The following is a 13009-nucleotide window of genomic DNA, read 5'->3' as shown; positions in this document are numbered from 1 at the left end:
CATCAAGGGTTTGAAGTGTTTTTCTTCTTTTTGGTATGTGCACAAAAGCACGTGATCCCTCTTCGGCGAGCGAGGTTGTTTTATTTTCTTTGACTGGCTTTTCTGGGTATTGGATATGTACCGTGTGCTTGTTGTGTCTCCTAAAAAGGAAGCCGCGACCTTTATTGTTGCATTGTCCTCCTCTCCATCTCTTTTTTGTTTTGGCTTTAATATCCCTGCTGATTTTGTGAAACACCTAAAGTATCCGAAGTCCAAACATGTACAGTTCCCGCATCCGCCTAGAATGACGAGCGGAACATGATTTTGTTCCCGTTTGGGGATTAGTCCCTCCAAACAAGGTAAAAGAATGGGGTTTGCTCTGTAGGAGGCATTATTGTCTCGCCACACTTTTGTTTCCTTCTTCTCTAAAAATACTTGCGAAAGATTAAAAATTAACTAGTACTTTGCTTATGCATGGAAACCTCAATCCGACTTCTAAGATTGATTTACTGTAGTGTTATATTTGCTCGCATCTATGCTGTGGCATGCATTCTTATGTCCCAAGTCCTCGATAGTAATGACATATTTGGAATGAATACCATGATATGAAGATGAAATCCTGCTACGTTACTAGTGATGAGTGAGTAGTGTACATCGAGTGAGTACCACACCATATTTCCTACTATTATTTAACTTTATAACAAGCAACCTTACATATCCATCTGTTCCTAAGGCCGGAAGATCATTTAGGTTGACTAGGTGTTTGGAAACATGGCCTTCCATTTCCTTGTAGAGGCTATATGCAATCGAGTTAAGCAAAAATGTCATTTATCTATACTTAATTGGCAAGAAGTCATTTTATGTACTCTAGTCTCTAGGTTTATAGTTCTACGATTTCTTTTAAGAGCCGATTATATCTGGCCCACTTAAGTTAATTGTCTAGTGTGCGTAGTTAACTAGATAATGTGGTCCAAAAATCATATAATTAGCATTGACATTTTTGGATAACGTGGTCCATGCATTACGACTCAATAAGGTAGCTTAATTAAGGTTAAATTTCTAAATTGAACCTCCAAGCATAGATCAATGGATGTACATATATAGTTAATGAACCATGATTTCGATAATCAAGACTAAGTTGCATAACCAAAGTGGTCCTTGCCCCTTAATCGGTCTTGACCCCCACTAGGGTTCGTCCTCAAATTCTCCCTATCATATTAATTTCATATGTACACTGTCTATATTTTAGAGACACCATCCCAGGAAAATATCTAATTAACTAAGTTCAACTTGGTAGGAAGCTTTTCGGGTTACCTCTTCTGTGCTTATTATAGCTAATTTAATGAAGATTCACACTTTCAAATCTCAATGTTTTGGATAAGAAGCAATGTATCTACTTGGTAAGAATTAAACCTCTTATACGTACCCTATTGATTTTTCCCATTGGTGATGAGTTTCTTTCTAACGTCCAGAGTTTCGAGAATATATGACGTATTAGTTTTCTGCATGTCAATCATGCAGAGCGACCTATAGTACCCCAAAGGACTCGACAAACTTGCAAAATCAACAAACCCACAAGTTTAATGCATGTTCTCGCTAATATGGAATGTCGGGTCGGAACATGCAATGCTTCATGTTCCAACTTCCCCAACCCTTGAGCCTTTAGATAGGGCAGAATGGATAAGAGAAGAAAAAAAAAACATCCCATTTTTTTATTATGATTGTGTTAGATTTGACAGATAATATATCTGTAATATTAATGCTAACCAACTTCTACACCTGAACCCCAACATTTGGTGTTTACCAAGAGGTATGATGTGATTAAACTATATAGTTAAAGTTAATTATATCGGCCAATCGGCCATGGTTGACCAAATAAGGGCTAAAGATACTGCCAAGTGCTAATGTAGATGCAATCATGTTCTTTTGATTTTAAAGAGATACTTGAATCTTCATTGTTTTTTCTCTTAAAATAATCATGCGTCCCTGCTCTTTGGAAGGGATTTATGGTCATTTGCAATTTATATTACATTAATCCAATTAGATTTTGTCTTCCCTCCTATAAGATAAGTCACTGATATGGATACTTCGTAGTTCGTACTATGAATGATAATTTATTATGCAGTGTACGCGGCCATGCGTTATTTTGAATCTTCAGAGTTCAGAGGCCTTATCTTTGGATCAGAATGTTCTATTTTAATAAGAATCTTCCACATTTCCTCACAAGACACTAATACCGTACTTAGTGGGGAAGGATCCTCGCTAATAAGACTTCGGCAGAGGAGAATCGTCTGAGGTTTGACAAGCAGTAAGGGTCATTCATGTACGTGAAGACACATGGAGGGCGATCCGCATTGATTAATTAGGGTGTGCGGGGGTGGGGAAAGAGAATAAAATAATTAACAAGAGGACGAAAAGCAACGTTTCGGTGGCCAACTGTGAATAGGAGGCCGGAAGCTCAAGTCAGAAAGTGGAGCTTTGACGCAGCCACGGTTCACCAGGTTAACAGTGGTCACACCTGCAACAAAGTCAGTTAATGGTGGTGCCCCTTCAATTTATGCATCTTTAAATACCAAGTTTCATTTAAATTTGGGACTCTAGCATACACAATTAACTAGACTCTTATCATAAATGTTGGTAATCAACCGTGAATCCAGAACAGATTAGATGAAAAAAATCTCCGAAATGACTAATTGATCGGAAAAAAAAAGATTCCACAAAGTGAGAAGGGTGATAAGGTCCATTCATGCTCTTTCCTATTTCAATACTGAGAACACAATATTGTGTCAGTTCGATTCCTCGCCACGCAATCTCGGCTTTTTATACGCCACTATATAACAAAAATAAAATTACTGCGAAGTTCATTTAAATTGTAAAACAAAACCTAAATACTCGTAATTGGAAATGCATAAATAATAACATAAGTAAATAATATTTGGAAAAAAGAAAAAAGCCTAAACAAAAGAAAAGCACTTCTTTTATTCAAAATATTAGGGATTAAATGTATCATAATTCCTTAATTTTAAAATAGATTTTGTAGTTCTTTTGATTATAAGACGGAGTTAACTTTTGATTTCCTCTACAAATTCTGTGGGAGGCAGTAGGATTATTCAAATAAATTTTTTTTTTTGGATCCGCCTTTATAGCCTAGCTTAATTGGGGGCCATAACTTCTAATCGGGGGCCATGCACCACGGGACAAAAAAGGTCACCCAATTCTAATTTGGGTCACCCCTTAAAAAAATATTTTATAAATGGCAAAACTGCCCTTATATGATTAATATTAAGAATTAATTAGTTTGATTAGTGTGGTAAGTGTATTTAGATTAAAATCTGATTTTAGGAAAAAATTGTGGAAAATGTGTTTTATGTGTTGAGAAGAACAGGAGGAGTTTTGAGAGGAAAACCTAGGGTTTTTACAAATAAGTGATTCAAGTGGAGGGAATGAGATTGGTGAAGCTTCAAATAACAACAATGATTGTGTTGATGGTAAGATTGTCTCAACTAATGATATGGGTTGGATGTTTGATGAGGAGATGTTGATAGAGGAAGGCATGAGCAATGGTTGGAATGAAGATCCCATTGCTCAAGATGAAGGAACCAACATTCAAAATGAGGAACCCCAAGGCCAAAACAATCAGGTAAACTTCCTATACTCTTCAAATTGTCTGAATGGTGCTCCAAGTGGTCGATTGATGGCCACCATTGAAACATCCAGTGTTAGGGTCGTTATAGTCGGGTGTAGGATAAACTAACGACTCTCTGTAGTCGTCAGCCTTTTTGAGATTATTTTGACGACTTTCACCTGCAACTTTTATATGTTATGAAAAATCGTTAGCGTTGTTTGATGAACATTGACGACTCTTTCAGCTAGGTCACGCAGAGTCGTTAGTGAGATATCGGCCTCTATATATAGAATGGAGCGACCAAACTGCCTCAACCACATTTGGTTGAGTTAAATTAAAAAAAAAATGCAACCACTAACATGAATCGCTAATCCGTTAAGATTAAAACCAAACGACTCTTCGAGTCGGAAGCTAGTAAATATACCAGAGAACGACTCTTAGAGTCGTTATTTTATATGTATACAAGGTGATGATTCAAGGTGAAAAATGGGAAGAGTTGGTTATATCTATCAATGTAGAGTTGTCACTTTATAAAAAGAGTCGTCATATGTCGAGAAAAGGGTCGTTTGTCTGCAGAAAATCTGGGTGACGACTTAAAGAGTCGTTCACCTGTAAATTATGCTGACGACTGTCTGGGTCGTCATATTAACATCTTACAGAGTGACGACCCTATATTGATTTTGTTGTTCTTTTTATGTAGTTGGTTGTACGGGTGAGCTCTCAACCTGAACCCATCCACACTGTCGGCCCGGATACCTCCCAAGCATATATGACTGATTTGGTACGTTTTTATTGTTTGAGTCAATGTATATCCATACGAAAATTGTTTAATTAGTGTTTTATAATGAACGTGTTATTTGTTTAATGTAGACGTGGAAAACAAAGGCTGAGGTCAAGGAATGGATTATTTCCAAGGCAAAAGAGAATATGTGCGTAATTGTTCAAAGCAAACACGTTGATTGTAAGCAAATGGAGATGATATGCGAGAGAGCGGGGGATAAGGAATAAAGTCACGAAGGGAAGAACTACAAGTATGTGAAGAAGACGACGAGGGTCTACAAAACTTCGTCGAAGAAAATAAAATGCCCCTTCAGGATTGTTTTCAAAAGGCATCCTGAAACTCTACTATGGTGGATGTATATTATTCCGGATGGTCGTCACAACCATCCTCCACCTAGTACTCTTTTAGGGCACCCAGCATATGCCGAATTGAAACCACATCAAATGGAAAAGGTTCGGCAGATGAAGCGATGCAGGCCCCTTAAGATTCTGAATGTAATAAAGGCGGAAGATAAGTCAAACTTGTCTATTCTTTCCACAATATACGCTGTCAAAGCAACGATCAAGAGAACTGAATGGGATGGTAGATTAATTATGCAACAATCAGAGTGGTTGGCAGAAAAACATAACTATCCCATGCAAACAAGGGTCGGTCAGGGCGACAAAGTGACTAATATTTTTCTTGCCCATCCTAGGATGATGGATTTGGCACAATGCTTTTACCAGGTCTTGTTCATAGATTGCACCTATACAACCAACAAGTATAACATGACGTTGTTGAACGTGGCTAGTCATACTTCGGATAAGCAATCATTCACCGTGGCATGGTGCTTTATGGAAAAGGAAGAAATAGAAGACTATGTTTGGGCTTTGGAACAAGTTAGGTTGATTTACCGTGGCGAAGAGACACCGCAGGTTATATTTACGGATAGGGATTTTGCAGTCATGAGTGTCGTTCGTCAAGTTTTTCCCCTTGCTCAACATTTTCTTTGTACGTGGCACATCCAAAAGAATCTTTCTAATAATTGCCAGAATCAAATCCAAAAGATCAAACCTGCAAAGGGTAATCAACGTTCCAAGGAGGAAGACGAGCGTCTTAGTACACTTTCAAAAAGAGATAGCGGAAGAGAAAAAGAAAGCCAAGGAAAAATTTGATGAAGAGGGGATGTATGGGAGGATTTCTGCAAAGATTGGGACCTTTTGTCCCATTCGAAGACCGAAGTAAAGTACTATGCAAATTTGCAAAAGTTCATCGATGTTTGGAGTACGGATTATAAGAAGGTGGTCGACTATTGCCAAGATACCTGGTTGAATCCTTGGAAGGAGAAGTTTGTTTATGCATGGACCAATAAGTACAAACACTACCAAAATGAGTCCACCAGTATCGCAGAGTAGTCCCATGGACGTTTGAAGAAAATTCTTCGAGAAAACACTGGTGGGGTAGTTACTGTACAAGAAGCTATTCATGAGCACGCCCAGGATGATCTTAGCAAGATAGTGACTCAGATGGAGTATAGTAAGGACCGTTTTTTGAAGAAATACATGGAAGACAAAGAATTGCTACGCGGGGTTTCGCACCAAGTGTCATGGTGGGAAATAAAGCATATGATGGCTGAACTTCACAGATTTCGAGCGAAAGCTTCAAGTGGAAAAGTGATGAACTGTAATTGTACACCTGAGACGTGGCTTTGCCTCCCGTGTAGACATATGCTTGGTGGTTACAAGTCACTCATTCCTATTGAAGATATCGATCCTTTTTGGAAGCAACTTTCATTCACCCTTAATCCCACAGGAGCCGCTGATGAACAATTTGGAGACCTTGAGATTGGCAAGTATATCAGTGAGAAATATCAAAAAGCGCATTGTGCAGGAAGACAGATATTGGTTTCTAATTTGTGGTCGGCCAATCAAACAAAAACCACCGGGCAGACCAACAACAAAAAAATCATTTAGAGAAACCGTGAAGGCGACCAAGAGTTGCAAAAGTGACCCGTCACGTCATGATTATGTCCAGGCGGAATATACCGAGTATGAGAAGTCTCTCCTCCCCAAGCAAAGGGTCGACCAAAAAAGTATGATTTGACCCAAAGTGAAACATAAGTGAAACAAATGGAATACATGGATGTTGCAGAGCATGTGGTCGGTACCCAGAAAAGCCAAACTAGCGGAATGGTGACCATAAGAGGAATTAAGGGAAATCCGCGCACCCCTAGAGATTCTCAAGGAAGACCACATCGTGTTACTTATACTTTTTATAAAGAGTACACCGATCAACTTCCTCACATCATCTTGGATCACCTTATATCCACCGACGACGTTGACAGCGATGGAAATTGTGGTTACCATGTTGCAACGGAACAATTAGGGAATTTCAACGAGGCCGACGAACTTAAGCTCACCCAAATCCAATATGCAAGGAAAAAAATGGCAGAAAAGTTTGTTCAGGACAAACAACTATATTTTACAATGCTCATGGAAAGAGATCCAAAAGAGAGGGAAATGAAATTTAGGGAGTTGGTTTGTAACGTGAAATGGAGGAAGGGGTCGAAAAAGGCCGGTTATAAGTTTTGGATGCAAATTCCTTTTGGTGGTCAACTCTTAGCGGACACATTCACTTGTGTGGTAATTATATTCAGCAAAGGCTTCCCCATAGCGTTTTGTATGTACGTACCCTCAAGAACTAGGTGCGACGCGGCGATAAAGAAGAGAAGAATTGTAATGGCACATGTCAACAATAACCATTACATAGGTTTGAAGATTTCCGAAGAATGTCCTTTACCACAGCTGGTCTATGGTGATTGGGGAGACTACACCAAGGAGTGGACAAATCAGTACGAGTATGAAATGAACCTTAGGAATGTTATGGACCCAACCCCGGTTTACGTAGACATGGGCGATGAATCGTGAGAGAAGATGTACATTCAAAACTATGCATTGCATTTTTAAGCATACTTTTTGATAATGGTTGTATCCTGAACCCTAATATTTGTATTTTGAAGAATGCCTAATGAATACAATGCGTTTTATCTTGCGGCATAAGAATTAGTTAAACTTATGGATGTTGTCAGTGAAAGGGACGGATTAATGTTCAAATCCTGGCATAATCTTGCGTATAAACATTGACACCAAAAGAATGACAACCTTTTTTTCCCCAACATTTCGTTCTCTTAACCTGACTTATTGTTTCAACATAAGCTCAAAGTCTTGAAAATTATCATGTCATTCTAAGAATTTTCACGGTTTTTCAACATAATCTCAAACTCTCATCAACAGATTTTGAATTTCGAAATCCAACTGAAACAATTGATTAAATTCTCATCATACTTGTTGGAGATCAACTGCCAAGTCCATTGAATTTATCACTTCCTAAAAGTACGCTGGATTGAATTTACTAATCACAACAAAAAAGAACTAGAAACATTAGTTTTTTTTCTTATTTTCATTCCCTGTTTGATCATCAAAAGAATTTCCTAGTATATTCTTAGTCAAATCGAAATACTTGCGATGGAAAAAGGAGGGGGATCGAAATACTTCGTTTTTTCATGGATATGCCTCCCATTTATGATTAAGCAACATTAAGCATTTAATGGTGGATGGAGTTTTAGTCGATGATAAAACCAAAATCAAGAACAATTTTGTCCATCATTTTGAATAACTATTCAAGGAAGATCTTACAATCAGACCTCCAATTGAGGATCTTGAGCTCAACAGCATCTCTGAAGAAGAAGCTAATGTTGTTGAAATAGACATTTTTGAAGAGGAATTCGTTGAAGCATTGAATGAGCTTGAAGTTGTCAAAGCCCCTGGTCCCGATGAATATCTCATAATTTTCTTTAATAAGTGCTGGTCTTTCCTTAAAGAAGATATGATGAACACCGTTTACGAGTTTGATACCCAAGGTAAAATCAATTCGTTGCATAATGCTATTTTTATTTCGTTAGTTCCCAAGAAAAATCATGTGGAGAGTGTTCTGGATCTTAGATCTATAAGTTTACTTACAAGCATTTACAAAATAATCTCAAAAGTCCTTGCTAGTAGACTTCGTAAATTGATTCCCAAACTAATCTCCGAAACTCAGTTGTTTTTTTTGTTGTTGAGGGAAGGCAAATAAGTGATAGCGTTCTTATTGAAAATGAACCAGTTAAATCCAAGATTAGTAACAAAGCCTCTGGGATTATTTGCAAAATTGATCTCGAGAAGGCATTTGACAGGATCAATTGGTCATATCATCAAGATATTCTAACGAAAATGGTATTTAAAGATAAATGGTATAAATGGGTTCAATTTTGTTATTCTACTGCCACCTTTTCAATGCTCATCAAAGGTTCTTCATTTGGCTCATTTGGTTGTTCAAGGGGTATTCGGCAAGGGGACCCACTATCTCCACTTTTATTCAACATAGTTATGGATGGACTAGTTAGATTCTTGGATTAATTCAATCGTAGTGGTTTTCTTTCTGGGTTTCTGTTGACGAAGGTGGAAAGAATATTTTGCATTTGCATTATGCCGACGACACTATTTTGTTTCTTAAGTATGATTGGGATGAATTACATTTCGTTTTTAATGCACTAAAATGCTTTGAAATAGCTTTCGGGCTTAGGGTTAACAATGTTAAAACTAGACTGGTTGAAATTGGCGATACACCATTGGTTAAGTTTTGGGTTGATGATCAATTAGGTTGCTTAACAGATAAATTACCCATTTTGTATCTTGGGTAACCTCTTGGAGCTAAAGCTAATTCTAAGGCACTATGGGATCATGTCATTGAGAAGTTTGATAGTATGACTCCTACATGGAGTAAAGTGAATCCTACGAAAGGAGGTAAACTTACTCTTATCAAAATTGTCATAACTAGTCTTCCTTTTTTTTTACTTTAGTACATTTAAAGCACCAGTTTCCATTATAAATGTAGGGAAATCACCAAAACAGTCCTACAATTAGGATCCAGTTTGCAAAATGGTCATACAGTTACAAACCATTTACAAATCAGTCACACTTCCGTTATTTCTTTGGTTAAGTTAGTAGGTCCCGCCGAGTCAGAGTTAAATGACCATGTATAATTACCAGTCTGTCCTTAACCTAACTACACCAAATCTCTAGCCGCAAATCTTGTTACTACTCGTCTCGATGAGAGTTTAGACGGTCAGATGAGCAAGATTACATTCTGATATATAACACGTTAGGGTTTTCTTTTCCAAATCATTTTTCTTTGGCCGCTTCTCTCTCCATTACCGTTACAGAGCTCTGCAAAACTTGAGATTGAGAAGAAGAGATTTCGAGTGAGAGAAATCGCAAGCAGATCCTTATAAGATTGTATAGTTAGTGTGTATGGTTTGTTAATTCTCGTACGGTGATTTTTTGTAAAGATTTTGGAGATAAGACTAACATCTGATTGTTGAATACGGTGGTTCTCTTACAAAAGATTAACACACAATGTTCGCAGACGAGGTTGGTAATCACATTCTCAATTTCATATTATTTTCATAAACTCTAATTTTACGATTTTGGAGATTTTTTCATAAACCCTAATTGGAGTAAATTGGGATTTTCCTGTACGATGCTTGTGTTTTACTAATTGATTATCCAATTATGTTATGAATTACAGGAATTCGATGAATGGGTTGGAACTGGAAGTTGGGTTTTTGAAGCTGTATGTGGAGAAAGTGCAGAGAAACAATGGGTCTGGTGGTATCTGTGATGGAGATGGAGTTGTGTTATACAGTGGTTTATGAATCTGGTGATGGAGATGGAGTTGCAATACAGGAGACGAAGGTGAAGCGACATGAAAGGGTTCTGGATAGGGTTTATGAAATTAATTTGATGATGTTGTTGTTGGTGATTGTTGTTTTAATGGCTTGAAGCAGAGTGGTGATCTGGTGAATGGATATGTGCCCATGGTGATGTTGCAATGAAGAGAAGATGCAGATGGTTTTGTTGGGTTTCAGATGCAGTTCAAGTTGACGGTGGTTGCAAAAATGATAGGATGATGTGTTTACTGTTGCAGTGTAGGTTACAGGAACTAGATGAATGTACTAGGTTTACAATGAAATGGTGGATGTTCATTGATGGCTTTGAGCTGAGAAGATACAGGCAGGTAGTGCACTGTCAAAGTGAATGTACTAGGTTTACAGTGAATGGGTTGCTCTCTGATTCGAATTGCAGTTAATGGGTTGTTCTCTGTGCAGGAGGTTGCTGGTGAAAATGGCCAGAGCACACATTTGGAGTAACCACATTGAGGAGTGTAACAGAAGTTCAGGAGTTTGTTGTTAGCAGGGTAAAGAATCAAACCTTGGTTTGATGTTTTTATTTCAAATTTCGTGTTGGTTCCTTTTTTTTTGGGTTGTGGGTATTGTACAGTTGGGTTGTATTAATTTTCTTTACTACAGGCGGAGGGGAACGATGATGGTAGCAATGCTTATGATGCTAGGAGGTTGATCGAGAATATGGAGAATCACATAACAGAAGGGACTCAAATTTATGGCGAGCTCGAGGAAGGAAACGAGTATGGAAATGTCAGCCACCATCTACACCAGCCACCACCATTGTTTTCCCAAACCATTTTGCATCTCCACTAGCATACCACCAAATCCATACCACCATTCCAGTGCATATCCCCCCACCAATTCAGATGCACATCATCAATATAGAAGCAACTGGTCGGTTCGCAACCTCAACAGCAGCAAGGGTACACCACTAGCGACTCCATTTTGACTACCACAATAAATCCTCACCAGCTTGCAGCAAACTGTGCAACACTAGAAACGTCTTGTACCCAAGCCACGTCAGCAGTTGCCACATGTCAGAGTTGGCCCCATCAGAAGCTGCCACATGTAAGTGTTGGTACACATCAGCAGCTGCCATATGTGATAGTTTAACCATGGTTAATAGTAGCTGGAGTTACAAAAAGGTATTTTGGTGATAACTAACACCGTTTTTTCCCAATTAGTTATTTCGGACGGAACATGACTATCTTGTAATCCAATTTCAAAAGTGTGATCATTTTGTAACCGAAATACAAAAAGTAGGAACATTTTGTAATTGGCCCATAAATGTATTGGAGAAGAAAATCAGGAATTTCCTTTGGGATAATGGCGACGAGGAGAAGAAACATCTAGCTAATGGGTCGCTGGTTTGTACTCCAATTGAGAAAGGAGGTCTAGGTGCTAAAGATTTGCAGCAGTTAAACTTGGCGATGATCGCTTAGTGGAGTTGGAGATTTGGATTAGAAAAGAACTCTCTCTGGTTTTTTATAATTAATGAAAAGCATGGCCTGTCTGCCTCTTTTTGGATTCCAGACAAGGTAAAGGGTTCATATGGAATCCTGCTGGAAAGGAATTGCTAAGAAAGCTGATAAGGTATCACAATTTGCTTCTCTTGATGTTCAAAATGGAAATTCCATCTCTTTCTGGTCTGACATTTGGGTTGGAAACCAAACCCTTCGTATTCTCTTTCCCTCAATATGCAAGATCGGTACAAATAAAAATGAATTTCTCTCCTCATATAATATTTGTTGGGAATTGAATTAGTTGGAATATGCGCTTAAGAAGATCATTTACTGACGAAGAGATCTAGTAACTTCTCTGCTTGATATCATTGGTCTAGAGCCCCCCACAGTTTGCAACTCAGAAGACAAAAGAAGTTGGTCTTTAACCCCTGTAAGAAAATTCTCGACAGGTTCTCTATACTTTTCTCTCTACCAAGATACTGTCTATCCAGATTTCCCATTATGGAATAACAAAGTCCCATCTAAAATTAATTTTTTTCTTTGGACTGCTGCCCAAGGTAAGATCTTCATCACAATTGATACGTTTATAGAGTGGGGTTACCATCACATGATAAGTGTATTCTCTGTCATTGTGCCGAGGAAAATGAAAAACATTTATTTTTTGAATGCTCCTTTGCAAGGAGAATTTGGTTGTACCTCCTTCCTTCTAATGGTATTCAAGGAGCTTGGCCTTCCACCATTCTCAGCCTACTGCAAGTTTGGCACACACTAAAGGATCCTAACGACGATAAGATGGTTTGGTCCCTAATCCCTACAACTAGACTCTGGTCCGTATGGAATGAGAGAAACTCGAGAACTTTCGAAGAAAAAACCAACGATGTCGAGCTAGTTGGTCAGAATACTAGAGCCATGCTTTTCTCATGGGCTTCAATTTAGAAATATAGTTTGAACGGGAATTTTAATAACATCCTTTATAATTGGGATTTTATTCTCCTGAATGTAATTTTCTTTTTGTTGTTTCCTCTTACTTCTTGTGAGATGGAAACTTGTTTATTCTTCTGATTTCTAATAGTAGGAATTACCTGTAGATCCTATTATAGTGGTATTAGTTAGTGGCAGGTCCACCCACTAAAGTCCAATAACCAGAGGTCCATAATTAAAAGAAAAATGAAAAATGGACCCAATTTTTTAAGTCCAGGTCCTGTACACGTGTGAGATCAGGTGTGTGAAATTTAAAAATACCACAAATAACCTTTCCTATTTAACAGGTCTATAAACACGAGAAGAACATTACATTTCATATTCGTTTTCTTCTTCTCTTTCTTCTCACTGCTGCTGCGAATGGGTTCTGAACAAATCCAAATTTTATTCTTCAATCTTTCTCGTTTTTATTAAATCAT

The 13009-nt window shown here is 38.0% G+C and overlaps 1 long non-coding RNA gene across 1 annotated transcript; it reads left to right on the top strand.

The window, feature by feature from the left end:
• The first annotated feature begins 9606 nt into the window (after nt 1-9606).
• On the top strand, nt 9607-12662 carry LOC113276306. The gene is made up of 4 exons (XR_003324279.1): nt 9607-9832; nt 9990-10478; nt 10570-10658; nt 10771-12662. It is a non-coding gene; the product is annotated as an uncharacterized LOC113276306 (long non-coding RNA).
• Nucleotides 12663-13009: the final 347 nt, after the last annotated feature.

Source organism: Papaver somniferum, chromosome 4, assembly GCF_003573695.1.
Source record: "Papaver somniferum cultivar HN1 chromosome 4, ASM357369v1, whole genome shotgun sequence".
Taxonomy (NCBI): Eukaryota; Viridiplantae; Streptophyta; class Magnoliopsida; order Ranunculales; family Papaveraceae; genus Papaver; species Papaver somniferum.
The sequence above is the reverse complement of the archived record's forward strand: the minus strand, read 5'-3'. Positions and strand labels throughout refer to the sequence as shown.